Consider the following 20,017-nt stretch of genomic DNA (forward strand, 5'->3'; position numbering starts at 1 on the left):
CTTTTCATATGTCAACATAGTTAAGCTTAAATTCTCAATTGGTGCCATGAGCTTATCTAAGCTTAAATCTCATATGTGCCAACTAATAAAATCTTTTTGTTTCTTTCTTTACCTCAAAGTTTGCAAATATCATGGTATGAATGCTAATGTATCTTACTAAGATGCAAATGCTTTTCACAAAAAATGCAAATACAAATATCTATCTTAATAAATTAGATGCAAATGTCAATTTTCATTATCTTTCTTAACATATTCAAAAATCTTAATTAAATGATGCAAATGTTTATAAATGTCAAAAATCTAAATGCTTTCCAAATAATGCAAATGCATGGTTCTAACTATGATGCAAATGCAATATTCAAACAATGAATTAGATGCCCACCAAATGATGCAAATGCATGGCATGAATAATGATGCAAATGCAATATTCAAAATAATGATTTAAATTCTCACCAAATGTTGCAAATGCATGGTCTAATCAATTATGCAATATACAAATTTCTCAAATGATGCAAATGCATGATCTAAACAATTACGCAATTGCAATTATCAAAACAAAGATTTGTACATTTATGAAATGATGCAAGTGTAATTGTCAACAAAGCATTTTTGTTGGCCTAAAAAGGTCAATCTTGTCATATTGATTTGGAAATCATCTTTCTTACATCTATCAAAATTCATATATACAATAATATAAATTGAATGTTTTTAAAAAACTTCTAAAAGAATGGTAACAACAATACCCCAAAATAAAAAAAAAATTATCCTACATAACAATTTTTTATGACCAAAACAAGATGTACCAATTATTTAAAAACATGTGACATTTAGATTTCTTGAAAACTGATGATTACTAATTAGAATGAATTAGGTAAATCACATTTTGGTCTTTGTAAAAAGATGAAATGGTTTGGCTCATTAAGATTTTAGTTAGTAAGAAAGACTTTGTCAATGAATGAGAAGGGGAAGATCAATGTCTATTCATTTAGGCTCACAAATGAAAGTTTGAATTTATTAAAAAATGATTGCTTTTAAAACATAATCCATTTTGGCACTCTCTTAGGTTCTTGATATGTGACATTTTAATAAATGTCAAGACTAGACTCAAGATTTCTATAAAAGAAAGATTTCTATAAAAGAAAGAAAGGCTTAAATTTTAGAATAAATCTTCTAACTGGGTTGATCTTTTTGGGTTTCTCAAAGGTTTTCAATGCTCATTGGTTCATTCAAAATATTTTCATTTACTGCTTCTGCTTTGCATGTAATTGCCTAAGTTGTTTTTAAAATTCCAATCTTGCTCTAAATTGCTTTTTTGGATTTTCACCCTAGAGTTTCATTCAATTTTTTTTTTCGTTTGATTATTTCATCATGCATTTGAAAACTTAAAATTCATCCAAAATCAAAAAGTGATGGTAATTTCTTAAAAAAGGTTCTTTAATTTAGATATTTACAATTAATCAAAATGGACTTTTCAAAAGATATAACGTAAGCTAGGATTCAAGATTCTAAAAGAAATGATAAATAGGCCAAAAGTGTTTAAAGATAATCAAATTAAAGATCATTTCCTTTCTCAAAGATATTTTCCTTTCCACATTTTTCATCTTTGTTTTTTTTTTCTTTCATTTCATTTCATTTTTCTTTTTTCTTTCATGTTTCCATTCTAACAAGTTGAGTCCAGAATTTTGGAACTTGTCTTTTGATTATAGGCATTCTTTCATTGTTCTTAACTTTGGATCTAATGTTTTCTCAAATAAATCCTTTTTTATACTTGTCTCATAGTGTGAAGGGTGATCATTGATTGGGGTTTTTTCAAAAAGAATTTAATAAGTTCAAAAGGGATAACAAATGGATTTTTTTTTTTTTTTTGTGAAGAGAATATGAAAGATAGTCATTTATCATATCAAATATGGATATCTTACAATTCTTTGAAGAAGATTTATTTGTTTTTCTTTGATTTTGGAATCATTTGAAAATTTCATATGCATGATGTTACAATTAATTTTTTTTTTCTTTTTCTTTTTCTTTTTTTTTTTTTACAACTCAAGCTTAAGATGTTCTTCAAAAGCTATTGAAAAAATTGGATAATTTGGCTTTTTGATAAATTTGCCTCCTATACAGGCAAAAGAAAATTTTAGGGTAATGAATGAATAAGGATATTTAAGGAATATGGCTTTTTTAGTAATTATGTTCTTAGGAAATTGAAAAGTTTGAGCCTTGTGTAGAAATTTGGGTAATGATGTCATGATGTGCTTGGAATATTCTTGACACTTATCTAATTACCAAAATCCAAAATTCTTAAAAGAATGCCTCATGTATTTGCTGACAAAGATTTTGTAAATTTCATTGCTTTTAACCTTAATGAAGATCATTAACTTGGAAATCCTTTTTTGTCCAGTCAAAATCATGATCATGGGACTTGAAAAGTCAAGCTTTAAATGGTGTGATCTTTAACTGATTTAGGGTATGAAATAGTAAGTGAAATAACTAGGTATTATCATTTTTTACAGTAATCACCAATTTTCTTAAGATTATTTCCACAAAAATTTTTTCTTTACCAAAAACATTTTTCAATTATGGAAAGAAATCATGTGGTTTTTTATTATCAAACAATCTTAAATTCAAATGGATGAAAAAATATATATATATATATAAATAAAGACTAGTATTCAAAATGTAATGAAAAATAAGAATTCATATTCAAAATATATATACCAAAACTAAAAAAAAAAGAAAAAAGATTACCTTATACAAATGAAATAATATATATATATATAAATGTTTATATGGATAAAAAAATATATACGCAAATATATGTATGCAATACCACCTCAAGTGCAAATTTACAGCTATCAAATCCACCACATTGGATTCTTAGATACAGACAAGCCTTAAGAACATAGCTAATACATGTCTTTTAGCATTTCTCAAAACTCCACCACACTCTGTAGGCTTTTATTTTCTTTTAGTTGATCCATCAACATTGAACTTCAAGAAGCCAATGAGAAGAGGATTCCATTGTGTTAAACATCTTATGTTAGCACTAATGACCACTGGCATGCAATTTTTAGGATTTTCCAACCATAATTCCTTTGAAATTGAAATATCCTCCCTAATGTCATAATATAGGGTCCAACCCCCCAATTTTTACTAATTAAACGCCATGGGCCTTTTGTTTTAGGTAACTGAAAAATAAAGTCGTAATTACTAATGAGGTGGGGGTTGGTTTATTAGGCACGAAAAGGGCAAGTATTAGGGAGAAAAAAAATAAAAAAAAAAGACAAAGAGAAACAGAAAAAATAAAAGAAAGAGTTACCAGTTTAATCAAGAGATTGAACAAAGGTTAATCTATTGTCTAATTGATGATGGCAGTGTTGCAATGGTGAATTTAAATAATGATTCAATTACTTTGATTTATACACATGGTAAACATTGAGTGGATAGTTGACACAAAAACGTCATATCATTATGTTCCCAAGAAAGTGTTATATCAAGATGGAAAATATAAGTGTATCGTAGATTATTGAGGTTAGTGATATTATTGTATAAATTAGTACGGGTTGCACGTCGACTTCGAAAGATGTTAGATACATTCAGGATATGAGAATGAACTTGTTTGTGATTAATGTCCTTAATAAAGAAAGATATAAGAGTTGCAAATGAATGGATAATGGAAACTTCTTAAAAGATTTATAATAATTGCAAGAGAAAACTATGTTGCACAATGTACAAGACATGATGCAATTAAACGATAACCAAATAAATAACATCGAAGATGATGCTTTAGTAAGTTTGTGGCACAAAAGATTGGCACACATGAGCCAAAAGGGATTATAGACTTTGGCAAGGCAATCTTTCATTTTCTCAACCAAAGGTATATCCTTGCTTCATGTGATAATTGTTTGAATGGCAAGTATTGTAGATTTTTTTTGTAAACATTTTCAGAGGAAAAAAATATATTAGGATTGATTCATTCTAATATATGTTGTCCCATTGAGGTTAAGTCACTAGGTGATAGTAAGTATTTATTTACTTTTATTGATAATGCTTCACATAAAACTTGGGCCTATATGTTAAAAACAAAAGCTAGGTATTGTAGTATTTTAAAAAAATTTTATGCCATGATAAAAAAAGTGGTAGGATTGCCTTTGAAATATATTTAGACTGATAATAGTGGAGAACATACATCCAAAGACTTTAAAGAATATTGTTCAAAATATGGGATCAAACATAAGATAACAGAACTTGGAATATGGCAACATAATGGTGTAGCTGAAAAGATTAACCTTAACATTATTGAAAATGTCAAATTTATGCTGAAGCCATTCAAGGTGAAGCAGTTAACACAGCTTACTATTTGATTAATAGATCACCATTACTTCCTTTGAGTTTTGACATTCCATAAAAAGTATGGATAACGAAAGATGTTTCATACTTTCATTTGAAGGTTTTTGAATTTAAAGCATTTATGCATGTGCCAAAAATGCAGAGATCAAAGCTTGAAAGTAAAGCCACACAATATATGTTTGTTAGATATGGTGATGAAAAATTTAGCTATAAACTATGAAATCCCGTGAAGAAAAAAATAGTTAAAAACAGAGATGTGATCTTCCATGAAAAAGAAACCATAGCAGACCTTAAGATAAATGAAAAAACTATAAGAATTATTGTAGAGTGTGATGATTTAACAACTAGAGTTCCACCTAGATTGTAAGAATAAACCTAAGCAAAAGCCTATTCTATTAATATAAGGGCACATCATCTAAATAAACATGGTGCCTATTAGAGCTTCGGGGCGCTAGTATTTCCACTGCAGTTGAAATGTACTTAGTTTAGTTATTATTTTATATATTTTTATTTATATTACAGTGTAGGGTTCAAGGTCTTTGATTGCCAAAAAAATTTAGTTAGCTAATTTGGTATTTATAATCACTAGATAGAAGCCCTCACTTTACTTTGGAAGTAATTATGTGTTTGGAGTCATTTAGAACTCTAAAAGTGATTAAATGATAATAACATAGCATGACAATAACATAGTGATCTTGCAAATAATCATTAATTAACATATAATACATTTACATGCATAGTTTAAATAGGATTCTAATAAATACATCAATCATATACAAAAATATTAAATAATTGAAAGATACTTTTTTTTTTATCTAAAAGTTAGAGATAGATTTGGTCCAAACAACAATAAAAAATGATCAGGTAGTGTTAGATAAATCCTATCCTTACAGAACGAAAAAAAATGTTGAAGTTAATTTTTTTTTTACATGTTTAACTATAAGTTAGAGGAGCAAATAAGTTAATCACTATCATTGTAAAGTATTTGGTCAAAAACAAATACATAATTTAAGAGTCACGAAAGAAAAAAAAATACAAAATTTGGGACAATATACAACCATACCATGAATTTTCCCAAAAAAAAAAACATATTAAGGAAAAACATGTAATTACATAATTACCTTATGTCATAATGTATAGATTCATGGACCTACTACTAGACATGATTTTTAGGGGTTATCACTAATATTTTTTGTTTATGTGTGATTGATCACCTGATTGAATTTATCTTTTTTAAATTGGGGTCCCAAGATTAACTTAGGTATCTTTAAATAGTAGATTTTGATCTATGAAATCAGATTTTAGGTTCGAAAATGTGGCTACACGTGAGGAAGGTTATAACACCCTCACAGTACCCATCCAAATGATGGTACTAGTTTGATTCCAAATTATCCAAGCCTTAAATGTATTTGCAATTTACCAACATATTTAATATTGAAAATTAATCATAAAATTATCCCAATAGTTTGGTACTAATTTAAGATAATTCTTTCACTTCATAAGTATTCATGAAAACTAGTGTCCCATTCTAAAAAGGCTTCATTGTTGGATTTATTAATATATTTTATTTAGTAAAGTCTTCCAATAGTTTGGTAGGATTTACTTTGAGACAGATCTCCCAATAATTTTGTGAGGTTTTATTTGAAAATATTTATAAAAATTTTATTCTTTTTGAGAAAGTTCATTAAATCTTTTAATAGTTTGGTAAGACTTAATTTAAGAAACAATCATTCAATAGTTTGGAGGATAAAAATTAATTTTTATTTTTTTTGAAAACTGATTTATGAAAATTTTGAATTGTTTGGCAGATTCCATAAAATTTAAATCCATGAAACCCCCCCAAAAAAAATTGGTTGGATTTATGAATTTATTTCAAAAGATTTTTTATTTGTTTTTATTATTATTTTTTTGTTTTCCAAAAATAAAAATTTGCAAAATGTTTAATAAATAATAAGTTACTCAATAAATAATAAAAATCAGTAAAATAAAATACATAAAATAAAAAATAAGTAAAATAAAATGCATAAAATAAAAAAACTAAAAATCAAATCAAAAAGTAAAATTAAAATAGAAAAAAAATTACGATCGAAAAGGGTCAGATCTCGGGTGATGTGCAGATCCTATTTGGGTTACACGGGGACTTAGGCACTCAGAAATGATGTCATTTTGGCACCCTATATAAGCCAAGTTTCGCATTTTTGCTTTAAAAGCCTTTTTTCTAGCCATGATTCTCTCTCTCTCTTCTCTCTAAAATCGTCCCAAAAAAACCACCAAAAATTGAAAAAGTTTGTCGATTTCTAAAAAAATCATTGGAATCCCATTGAAAAATTCAAACTTCGTTGAAAAGTTCATTAAAAAATTCAAATGTTCATATCAAAAACTTAATTTTTCAGAAAAACAAAAAAATCTTCATATTTTTCCAAATCACTTTAGAAACCTTCTAGAACTTCAATCCAAACTCCAAAAACCTAAATACAAACCCAGAAACTTCAAATCAAACCCATAAATCCAAATCCAAAATTCTTGAATCTTAAACCTGAAAATCCTAGTAGAAACTTAAACCCAAAATCTGTGTCTGTGTTATCTGAAAATGGTCTAATTTATAGGCTATTTCAATAAAAATTTTAGGGATCAGACAAAACTAATCCAAACTTGAATTCTAGGGTTGGATTATACTCGAGTATGATTTTAGGCTAAATTTTTATTGATTTGTTTGAAAAGATCCCTGAATTTGATTTTGACTAAACATGCATATTGGATTTGGCTGATTACATATTCCAGTTTCCTCATTCAATCACAAATTTGGGAAAAAATGAAAGAAAAAAAAATAGACTATAGTAAATAATAATATAATAAAATAAGATAGAACAATATAATATACTATACTATAATAATGTATTATATTATACTATAAAAATTATATAATACTAGTAACAATAATAATAACAAATAATAATAATACTAAAAATAAAATCAGCCCAATTGACCTCGGATACAGATAGGTATCTACAGTTGTCCCTTTTTGCACATCTTTATTAGACATGGATGATGCAAAGACCTAGACATCCACTTTGTTCCAAAAGTCAAGTCAATAAGCAAAAATTATCGGGATTGAGCCACAAGTTAGAAAAATGATCTGGATTGAACGAAGATCAAATATGTGATCAGGATTCAATTGCAAATCAAAAATATAAAATGATCTGGACCGAACCGAGATCAAAACGGGTGATTGAGACTGAATCATAAGTCAGAAAAATGATTTGGATTGAGCCAAGATCAAGCGATTAGGATTGAACCACACATCTAGAAAATGATTTGGACTAAGCCAAAATTGAGCAACCAAAACTGAGCCACACATTAGGGAAATGATCTAGACTAAGTCAAGATCAAATGACTGAGATTGAACTACAAGTCAGGAAAATGATCTCGGCTGAGTTAAGATTAAATGATTGGGATTGAATCACAAATTAGGGAAATAATCTAAACTGAGCCAAGATCGAATTATCAATATTGATCTTTAAGTCTAAAAGATGATCTGGACTAAGCTAAGATCAAATGACCAAGACTAAGCCATCAGTCAGAAAAATAATCTGGACTAACTAAGATCCGATAATTGGGATTAAGCCACAAGTCAAAAAAATGATCTGGACTAAGTCAAGATCGAAAATGAGTGATAAATGATAATGCAATGATGCAGATGCATGTCCTATCTAGGATGCAAATACAATTATCAAGGATTTAAACATAATGCATGTAATGTAGATGTTGCTAAATCAATGTCATGAAATTCTAATCGTGGCAACAAGGTTATCAAGACTACCATTCCTTATTAGCTTCTCAATATTAACAATCTCAGAACAAGTTCTATTCTGAGATCTGTTTTGAGATAGTAGCAAATCAAAAATATAAAATGATCTGGATTGAGTCGAGATCAAAACGGGTGATCAGGACTGAATCACAAGTCAAAAAAATGATTTGAATTGAGCCAAGATCAAGCAATTAGGATTGAACCACACATCTAGAAAATGATTTGGACTAAGCCAAAGTTGAGCAACCAAAACTAAGCCACACATTAGGGAAATGATTTAGACTAAGCCAAGATCAAATGACCGGGATTGAACTACAAGTCAAGAAAATGATCTCGACTGAGTTAAGATCAAATGACTGGGATTGAATCACAAATTAGGGAAATAATCTGAATTAACCCAAGATCGAATGATCAATATTGAACCATAAGTCTGAAAGATGATCTGGATTGAGCCAAGATCGAATGACAAAGACTAAGCCACCAGTCAAAAAAATAATCTAGACTAACTAAGATCGGATAATTGAGATTGAACCACAAGTTAAAAAAAATGATCTGGACTGAGTCAAGATTGAAAATGAGTGATAAATGATAATATAATGATGCAGATGCATGTCCTATCTAGGATGTAAATACAATTATTAAGGATTTAAACATAATGCATGTAATGCAGATGTTGCTAAATCAATGTCATGAAATTCTAATCGTGGCAACAAGGTTCTCAAGACTACCATTCCTTATTAGCTTCTCAATATTAACAATCTCAAAACAAGTTTTGTTAATTAATCCATGTCATTCTTCTCATCTGGTCACAACTCACAAGTCATGTCAACCAATCTATCACTGAATTTATTGTTGGGTCACCTTGTTTGCCCCCTTTTAAATTATTTTCTCAAGCTTCTTCATTTCTTTCATCTTGGATTTCTTTCAAAAGAATGAAAAAATCTTTTACGAATAGTGTCATTCATTTATTTATCATCATTCAAATTAGTGACAAACATGATACATTTCTTTGATTTATTTAGAGGATGTACATTTGGTAAAAGATAAGAAAAATGGGTTTTCATTATCGAAAACAAATATGATCAATAACAAATTAAAGGTGAATAAAGGTAAAATATTTTTATTGTTCAAACGGGATATCAACATCTAAATATAATTATTGTTCAGACAATTGTGAACTCCAACTCATAATCCTCTTTTAAAAACACATTCTATCAATATCCTTCGTCTTTGAACAAATCATCATCCTCATCCTTGGGATTCTCACATGATGTTGTTTCTTTGAGTTTTTATCTTTACTTAAATTACCCTTTCAGGTTTCAGTTCAAAATTTTCTTTTTTCCCCTCTTTTTTGCTTTTTGTCTTTTTTTTTTCTTTTTCATTTTTTTACACATATCTTTCTCATCTTTTTTTATTTTTCACTTTCCCCTTTATCCATCAGTGACACTTTATTTAAAATTTCAAACAATCCAATAGCAAATATACCTTAATTTAATTCATGATTCTCCAATTCGAGTATTTACATTCAATCAAAATAGACTTTTAAGGGACATAATGTAGGTTAGGTGAGAGGTTATCAAAGAAATGGATAAAATAGGCCCAAATTGTATATGAGGGTTGTCAAACCAATGATAATTTCTTTTTGTGTAGAGTACTTTGACATTTTACCTCATTAATTTCTCATTCATTTTTTTTTTATCATTGTTCAAGAAAAATTCAATTCCTATAAGGCTTTGCCTTTTAAATTACTAAGGATAAACAAACTTATCAAACTTTGCCCCTAATGTGGGGCTGATCTTTGATTAGGGTTTTTTTAAAAAAATTTTCAACAAGTTCAAATAAGGTGACAAAGGATAATTTTACTTTTTTTTTTTTAAGGATAGAAGAAAGATGATCATTTCTTATCTTGAACATGAATACTCTCAACAAATAATCATTATTAACTAAGAACAGATTTATGAATGAACAATTGCAATGATCATGTATTGCATGCCTTTTGAGATTTTTCACTAGATTTATCTTTTTTTTATTTAACAGTCCCAATGAATCAATAATCTCTATCTGTCAATCAGATAATCATGAAAATATTTTCAAAATCTAATCTTGAATTATCATCATGATTGTTTGAATATTTATTATTTGGAATCAAAGAACGGATATGGAAAAATGTATGAAAAGGTAAAAGTAAATAATGATGATTCACACAAAAGAGAAAATGTAATGAAAATGCATCAAATCTATCATTTTTATTAATATGATGAAAAATAAGATGAAATCCAAGCATATAAAAGAGATCTATATTCTCAAGAAATCTTAAAATAATAATTAGTTTCAATCAGCCTTTCTAAAATCATGCCTTTTGATGATTGGGCAAAGAGTCTTTATGGATATTCAGCTCCCCTGATTCATTGAAGCTCATCGAGCCTATTTGAATCAAATTTTGCACTTTATGCTTTACATGAAGGCAAATTTCTATGGTTCTCATTATGGTAGTCACATATGACATTAATATTGTTCAATTTGAGATAAGGTGGCTTCAATGGTTCTAAAAAGATTAGAGATACTATGTCATTTTTGACTAACTTTAAAAATAGCTTAGTAGAAGTTATGGGGATAAGATTAATTTGAGCTCTCTCTTGATTGCCCCAAATCTTCCTTTTGTTTGGCTTGCTTAGTTCTTTTAAAATTTTGCTTAACTTTCTTTTAAGCTCTTCTTGGGCTTTTTCTAATTTCTCAACACGGCTAGCATTATCTTGTTTCATTCTTCTAGCTTGGGCTTAGATGTAATATTGGTGTTGAGCTATTTTTACACCTTAGTACCATAATCTAGAATAAGTGATCTTGACATTATTTGACATGATGAACAAATGGTAATGAATGAATGTTTATGAATATCCATAAGAAGAAAAAAAATAAACAAGATAGGAAAATCAGTTAGTCATCTCAATAAAGAATAAACACTATAGAATAAGAACAATAATAGCATGACTCTAAATTTCAAGTTAACTTTAAAAGGTGGAAGGACATGGCTTTACCTATGGTTAAGCATTTAAGGTTAACTATATGTGGATTGAATTACTTAGAAAAAGTTCTCAAATTGTTCCTTACATTTTTGTCCATCATAGACTAGTAAGACTCTTCGATCTCCATCCATTATAGGCTACAAACGAAAAGAATTCACTCTGAGTGGAAGTGTTTCGTAGGCTCAAACGAAAACATGAAATCTCATAAAGGCATAGGTACTTCATTCCCTTTTAAGGGTAGAGCTCGGGTGTAGAGCTTATGTTATGCACATATAAATGAATGACAGATATATGTAAACGAATAACTAAACAAAATATAAGTAATGAAAAGATAAAAATAAAAAAAAATAATCTCAAATTTATTAAGCAAGGCTTGGACAATAAAAAATTATTTACTGGCTTGACATTCAATTGTTCCCAGCGAAGTCGCCAAATTGTTATAATGCATAAATCCGTGGACCTATCGCTAGACATGATTTTTTGGAGTTACCACTAATCTTTTTTATTTAGATGTGATTGGCCACATGATCGAATCTATCTTATTTAAAGAGGGATCTTAAGATTAACTTAGGTATTTTTAGATAGTAGATTTCGATCCACGAAATCAGATTTTAGGTTTGAGAGTGCGGTTACACGTGAGGAAGGTTATAGCACTATCATAACGCCCATCTAAATAATAGTATTAGTTTGATTCCAAATTATCCAAGCTTTAAATGTATTTGTAATTTACCAACATATTTAATATTGAAAATTAATCCTAAAATTATCCTAATAGTTTGGTAGTAATTTAAGATAATTCTCTCATCTCATGAGTATTCATGAAGATTAGTGTCCCACTCTAAAGGAGCTTTATCATCAGATTTATTAATGTATTTTATTTAGTAAAATATTCCAATAATTTGGTAGGATTTATTTTGACACAGATCTCTCGATAGTATTTTATAGTTTCTTATACTTTTATAACTGCAACCTTATAGAAATAAATACCCTCTTTCCAAAGTTTTACTTGAAATTGCTACATTTATGACATATCCCACCACAATTAAAAGGCATCATTTTTGTAATAGCTTAGAGTAACCCTTTCTAAGTAAGTTGATAATATTTGTCAATCAAATTTTAATATTAATTTTGACAAACTAAAAAGCACACACAAAATGAAAGGTTTCTATTTTTTAAGATGGTAAAAAAAGCAATGAAGATTTCAATACCTTAAATATTTTAGCAGCATTCTAACAAAAGAATCAAATCGACAAAACAACATAAATAAGTCAAAATTTCAAAATTACCTTTACATTCACTAAGTTTAAATTATTTAGTGCAATATAGTAACTTGAAAATCTATATATATCCTTCTCAACCATACCATTCCCCACCAAAAATAATGTCAAAATCAATATAAAACTTTTTATGATAAGAACATTTATACTTTTGGACTTCTAACTAACCATAAAGATGTTCCATGATAAAGTGGTATTCGTATATGTTGGGTCATCAAGACCCTAACTTCCTGCAATGTTACAAAATAACTTGAAATACTAAATTCCTAAGATTATATTACATTATTTATATCATTTTTGCACACATTTTAAGAAAATAATTCCTTTGGAAACAGTTTTGAAAAAAACTTTTACTAGTTTAGGATACCTTGAGCAATTATAAGGAATACAAAAAAGATAGGTGAGTTTACATTATATGAAATATTAACTTGAGATAACCTATTTTGATAATGAGTCTACTCTTAAATAACATCAAAAAATTGGAACCCAAAAACAATTTTGGAACCAAATTATTCAAGTAAAAAACACAAGAAAATCACACTCACTTTGTGAGAATCAGCATGAACAATGGCAATATAAGTGTCAAATAGGTAGTCACTACATCAAGAGTGGGAGATTTATAAAATCCATACAATTTGAGTCTTGGCTTGATATAAACTATCTCTTCCATTAATACAATGTCAAATAAGCTATGAAAACAATAAAATTCACTAATAAACAACGAAAACGAACAAATTATAGAGAGAAAATATTTACATATATAAAATAAGATTTTTGCAATTTTACATATTTGATAAGTACAAAATATGCAAAAAATTTTTAATACAATTTGATTGTATTATACAATTTTGTCAAAAAATAGACAAATGATTATTATTTTCTTGTATTTCAAAAAAGCATATACAACAATTCAAAGCCATCAATATTATAGTGATTCTCATCCACTTAACAATCCATCTTTTTCTAAAATCACATTAGTACACACCATATAAATTGCCACTTCAATACTTTAACAACTACCATGGCTTTTATGATATATGGTTCAATGTTAGAATTAATTATAATGGTTGCTGCCCCCACTTTATGCCCCTTCTGGTCCATATTATGACCCCTATTCTTTTGCATTTGAGTGTCCAAGGTATCATCAAAGTTCAAATCACTATAAGAAATTTGACATATAGTGACACTAAAAAAAGAGTCGATAAAACCCCAAAATCCATTAGTATAGCACCATAAACTTTATACTGATGATCAAAATGTGTATTTCAATGAATTTTTAACTATTAGTATATCCCTTGTCGATGTAGACCTATACTGATGATTTTTTAGGTATCGAAATAGCTTACAGAGATATACCTATGGTTTACGATCGCTAGTAAATGTATATCTGTTGGTATAGCACATGTTGTGTGTTCCACTGTTATACCTTTTACCGACGGTTAACACCTGTCAGTATAGACTTTTATGTTTTAATTTTTCTTGTCTATACCAACGGTTAATGTTCATTAGTATAGACTTGTATGTTTTAATTTTTTCAACTTATACCGACTGTGTCTTCATTAGTATATCTTTTACCAATGGTCAATACTTGTCAATATAACCTTATGTGTTTTAACTTTTACCGACGGTTCGTGATGACTGTCAATATAGCCTAAAATATTTTAATAGTAAAATACGTTGATATAAATTTTAAAGTGCTAGTAAAAACTTTTTTGTTGAATTATATTTTCAATTATTAATATTAATTTATTTATAATCATAATATGATATGGTTTCAAATAAAGTAAAAATACACAAAAAGTAAAAATATTTAATAACATTCGAAATAAAACAACAACTAAATTGTTTTATAATCCACAAATTTAAAATAAGTCAAGAACTAACATCATTATACCAAATCCAAAAAAAAAAAAAAAACATTAATATCTATGATTGAATGTCTATAAGCATGTGCTCGAAGTTTGCATCAAAGAATCCTCCTGGTGTTATTATTAATGGCTGAACCTCAAATCATCTATATATATTCTAAACAATGTTTGGAAGATTGTTCACATTAGATGTATATTGATCTGCTACAACTCTTGTTCCAACGCCAGAGCCACACAATTCATTTCCTGATCAGCTAAATTGTTATTTAAAAAATTCCTATAAAAGCGAAGCAAGCATTAAAATTTCAAAAAGAAAGATATTTTTTCTGTGATGTTTTTATCCAAAAGGCCTAAGGAAAAGTTGCTTGCTAGATTAAGAAGAGAAGCTCTTCCCCAGGTACATTTTCATAGTCACATTTATTAAGAGGGCACCAATCTACAATAAAATAGATAAAGTGTTCATCTGTTTTTTCTATTGAAGCTGTTTCATTTACAAAAACAGTGTCGCTAATAACATTTTTAGGCCTTCCTCTACTTTTCGAGGTTACAAAGATTGAGCCTAGATTCATCCAATATAGCAAAAAAAAAAAAAAAGCATGCTCGATGACACAAATTGAAATGTAGAAAATGAAAAATAACTTTAGGAAATGATGAGAGTATTTATGCTTCAACTTTGATTCAGCTCTAAAATAAAATGGATGCCGATGGGTTTAAGTTTATAGAGTCGGTGAGAGGTGGAGAAAGTTGGTGAAAGGTAAAGATTAAGTATGTAGAGTTGGTAGGAGGTGCAGGTAAAGAAAATTATTTAAATTCATAAGCCCATTATTTTTTTTTTTTGGATTATTCAAGGTGTTTTCTACAAAAAAATCTTAAATAATCTCTTACAAAAAATTCAATGAGGTTATTTAAGGCATTTTTTTGTCAAAAATACCTTGAATAATCCCATCAATAAATTTTTATGAGAGATTATTGAAGGTCTTTTTGACCAAAAATGCTTTCAATAATCCCCTCCATAAATTTTTATGAGAGATTATTAAATGCATTTTTGATAAAAAAAACACCTTCAATAATCCTTTCAAAATTTTATTCAGGGGATTATTGAAGGCCTTTTTGACTAAAAATGCCTTCAATAATTCCCTTAATAAATTTTTATTAGGGATTATTGAATGTATTTTTTGATCAAAAACACATTCAATAATCCTTCTCAAATTTTTCTAAGGATTATTGAAGGCATTTTTGAGCAAAAATGCTTTTAATAATCCTCTTAATAAAATTTTATGAGAAATTATTGAAGGCGTTTTTTTGTCAAAAAGGCCTTCAATAATCTCTTCCAAATTTTTTCAAAGGATTATTGAAGACATTTTTTTATCAAAAACACCTTCAATAATTCCCTCAATAAATTTTTATGAGAGATTATTGAAGGTATTTTTGGCCAAAAACGTCTTCAATAATCCCCTAAGCAACATTTTTTATATGGATTATTGAATTCAATAATCCCTTCCAAAAATTTTTGTATAGATTATTGAAGGCATTTTTGATCGAAAACGCCTTCAATATTCTCTCTCCAAAATTTTTTGAAGCCAAAAAACGCTTTCAATAATCATATTCAATTTTTTATAAGCCAATAGTTTTTTTTTTTTTTGAGCTTATATTGATGGTTACGTTAATAACCATCAGTATATAATATATTTATTCTGACGAATAGTCATATACCATCAGAAAAAATTTATTTATATCAATGGTTAAATAAAGTGTTGGTATATGTATTGTATATTTTGACAGTATTAAAAATTCATTAGTAAAAGAATTGATAGAATTTAACCGTCAGTAAATAATCCATATAAAGACGAAATTTAACCTTCAGTAAATAATCCATACAAAAAAATTTTTGTATGAATTATTGAAGGTATTTTTGATAAAAAATACATTCAATAATCACATTCAATTTTTTGTAAGTCACTAGTTTTTTTGTTTTAAGCCTATACTGATGGTAACATTAATAACCATCAGTATATAACATATTTATACTAATGGATGTCATATATCATTAAAAAATATTAATTTATATCGATGGTTAAATAAAATGTTGATATAAATATGATATATTTTGACAGTATTAAAAATCTGTCAATATAACTAAACATTAATATATGAAAAATATTTTGTGGTGAATAGTTTATTAAAAATTTTAAATTGTGGACACCCCCCAAAGTTTGATATGGACACTATTTCCTTTACATTTCTATGATAACATTATAGTTATCCAAGAAATAAAATTTAAAATAAGAGAGTATATAACATTAAATAACAAATAATGACCAAAAATAAATTATAAAAATCAAATGAAGAATTATAAGCAGATATGACATGAGCAAGCATAATAGCTATGGACACAATACAATAACATAAAGGAGGAAAAAATAGAATATACTTACCCAAGATTAAAATGCATATGGCAACAAATATCCCGCAAATGACACAATAATATATTGGTCATACAACCTTGAAAAATAGGTAAGAAAGTTAGTCGAACTAAGAAGGCAAAGGAAGTTATAAAGATAATTAAATGAGTAAAATATAAAATAAAATAACAAAAAAATTGAAAATTAAAGAAAGAATCCAAAGTCAGAACACCTGAAAAAAAAAAAAAAAACAATTGTAGTTGAAAAAGAAGAAATGAGATATATGACATAAAATAACATACACAGTAGTTTGGGTTTCGAAACTCTAAGATGGCTGCCAGTGCTCCTGGTGCTGATTCGATATACTTAAGCAAATCTTAATTTGGGTTTCAAAACACCCATTTGGCTGAAAAATGGACAGACAAACAAACTTGTTAGCTCACAAATTAGATAATTACCAAAAAGAAGAAAAAAGGATTAAAAAAAGCAAGCACTTACACTCAACAACATAAATGAAGGGGGGCTTAAATGGATACTCAGCAGGCAATTCGATCCTTCCATGATAAATCCTTCCTTCAAATTCAGAAACCTTAGGACCCTAATCACAAATTGGCATTCAACTATATTAAAAAAAAAAAAAAAAGGAAACCCACATGAATTGACCATGAAAGCGTTATTTTAAGTACCCATTGGATAAACAGTATGAATATTAAACAAAGTTAACATGTACCATCAATAATATTAATCTTTCAAGATGATTAAAATTTCATCCATAAGTTATTTCATGTTTAGGAAATTCAAATCTATCTCTAACAAACTCATTCTATTTCTATCTCTTTCTAAATATTTAGAAAGAGGGGATGTATTATTAACTTTTTTATAACTCTTATTAAAGAAGTAATTGTTTTCTTTTTTAAAAAAAATAGTTTTTTATAAGAAAAAGAAAAGGAGGAGCAAGAATAGAGGGTAATGACTTACCATCTCTCTTCTACATTTTCATAAGCAATGAACCAATTCTCTGGCGGATGGTGTACATTGTCCTCCCATATTCAGCGGCAGGCCATATTTCTGTCCCAAACATTGCACAGCATTCCCATCAAGAGTTCATAGCTCACTTTCTAATTTTAATTTGGTATATGGGGTGGGGAAATTAACCGGACATTCAACACTCGTGTGACAATATCTGATCTATGGAGAATGGAGTCTACTGAAATTGACCTATTGAATGGCAATAATAAAGTCCCTACAAAGAAGATAATCAAGCCACCAATAGATCAAGCACGGGTTCTTAACTCAAGAAAGCCGATATACCCAACAACTTTGAATCGGCTTGTTCAGCAAGAAGCTTATTATCTTTTCATTTCATTCATACACCTTTAGTGTAGCAATGCCTCGTAAACTCCACCACTTAATTAGAACTTGTACATTAGCATTCGGCACAAGCAATTAATAGCTTTGCCCTGTCTTCATGGTGTAGAAATTCCTTGCCATTGAATTCTAAAATTTTAATATGATTCTCAGTCCATAAGTACTTAAAATTAAACAAATGAGAAGAGCAAACTAGAGACAAACAATAGAAAGCGAAGACGTATGGTATACGTATAGACAAATATACAAAACTTGGTGGCAAGTGCTTGTCATCTGTTGATTGATCACCAGATGACAAGCTAGTGCTATAGCGAATTTTGATGTACAAAACATAGCCTAAAGCAAACGGCGTATGTTTATCAAAAGCTTGGAAGTTGGAATCTAGCATAGCCTCCCCAAAGTGGATTCTTTTTCTTTTCTTTGACCTCGGTCTCGCAATTTTCCATTTGACAGGGGAAATGCCGCTTTTGTTAATTGGATTAGATATATTCATTTTGTTCTCTTTTGAGGGGGGAAAAAAAGAAGAACGTACGGATCTCTGTTCTCTTGTCTCTGCATCTTTGGCATATCAATTCATCGAGGTTGTCAAATTAAAAATCAGCAATCATCCCAATATTGCAAAGACCTCATCCATTTCACTCATCTGGTTTGGATGATTTTTTTTTTTTTTTCATTTTTTGTACTTGAATTTTGTGTCCAGATTAAACAAGCCTTTTTCCATATAGTAAAAATTCTCTTCCTCTAAATTAATAATACAAAATTATTTATCGGAAAGAAAAAGTGACTTCACTGATGGGGATCCAAAGAATATTTTCCCACGCACTCTCTTATTGCATGGATAGCTATACTATTACTAGATGAGGCTCCTTACCCTGCAAAGGCTCACTGGATGGTGAAGCTCTCCTGCTAGCAGCTCATTTTTTCAACATGGACATAATAACCAAAGAAACTTAAAAAAACTTATTATTAGTACTAAGTTTTTAATGTTTAATCAACCAAGAGGTCCAAGACAGGAGATTTCTGAATGAGTGAAAGTGCGAAGGAGTTTTGTCACAAGATTCATTGTAAGAAAAAGATAGCCCTTCATAGCTGCTAATTTACTTGTATCTTTTGTCGCTACCCAATGGCTTCCATAGTTTCTCTCGTCAGGGGCCAATGCCCAATGGTACTTGATTTAATATTAAGATAAGAGCTATATTTTATAGTTTTTTAAACTTACAGCTTTAAGATTTAACATAATTTTTTTCAATAATATAATATATATAATATTGTGTTTATATAACGAAAATTAAAATATGATCTCATCAAAAAAAATTTCTCACTAAGTCCCTGCGCATACTAAAATCTCGTTATTGTGTTGTGATTATTAGATTTTTGCAATTTGACAAAGGCAGAACACTTGGAGATGCTAAGATAATCTTAATTAATGGTGGCTTTTTTATTTTATTTGTGATTAGAAAGGAAGATTGGTTGCAGTTATAGAGGATTAGCTATTATTAATTGCCCAAAATGTGGAGTTGATAGGGACATTACAGAAACGAATCCCCATGTCTCCTCTTCCTTGTCTTTTAAGTCTGAAACATGTCAACTTTTTAAATAATGGACATTTGCCAGAAAGCCTGCAGAATTCTTGCTTTTAATTGTTCATACCCGTTGAAACTCTTCGTATATAAAATTAAGAAACACTGTCACTAAAAAATTGGTTAGAATTAATTAGCCGAATTAAATGAAGAGAGATTGGTTGGTGGTCGGACAGAATGGTAGGAGGTGAATCTTCAAACTTCAAACATGCATATGCCTTGGTGACATTCTTAACAAATCACTTAAAACCTCTTTAAATGCTTTCATAAACTTACTTTTCTTTTATTTAATTAAAAGGGTTTTGCCCCAAAAAAATAACAACAGAGAGAAAGAAGCTACTTAAATG

The sequence above is a fragment of the Durio zibethinus genome, chromosome 14, assembly GCF_047325235.1.
Source record: "Durio zibethinus cultivar Kanyao isolate XHJ-2024 chromosome 14, ASM4732523v1, whole genome shotgun sequence".
In the NCBI taxonomy this organism is placed as follows: domain Eukaryota; kingdom Viridiplantae; phylum Streptophyta; class Magnoliopsida; order Malvales; family Malvaceae; genus Durio; species Durio zibethinus.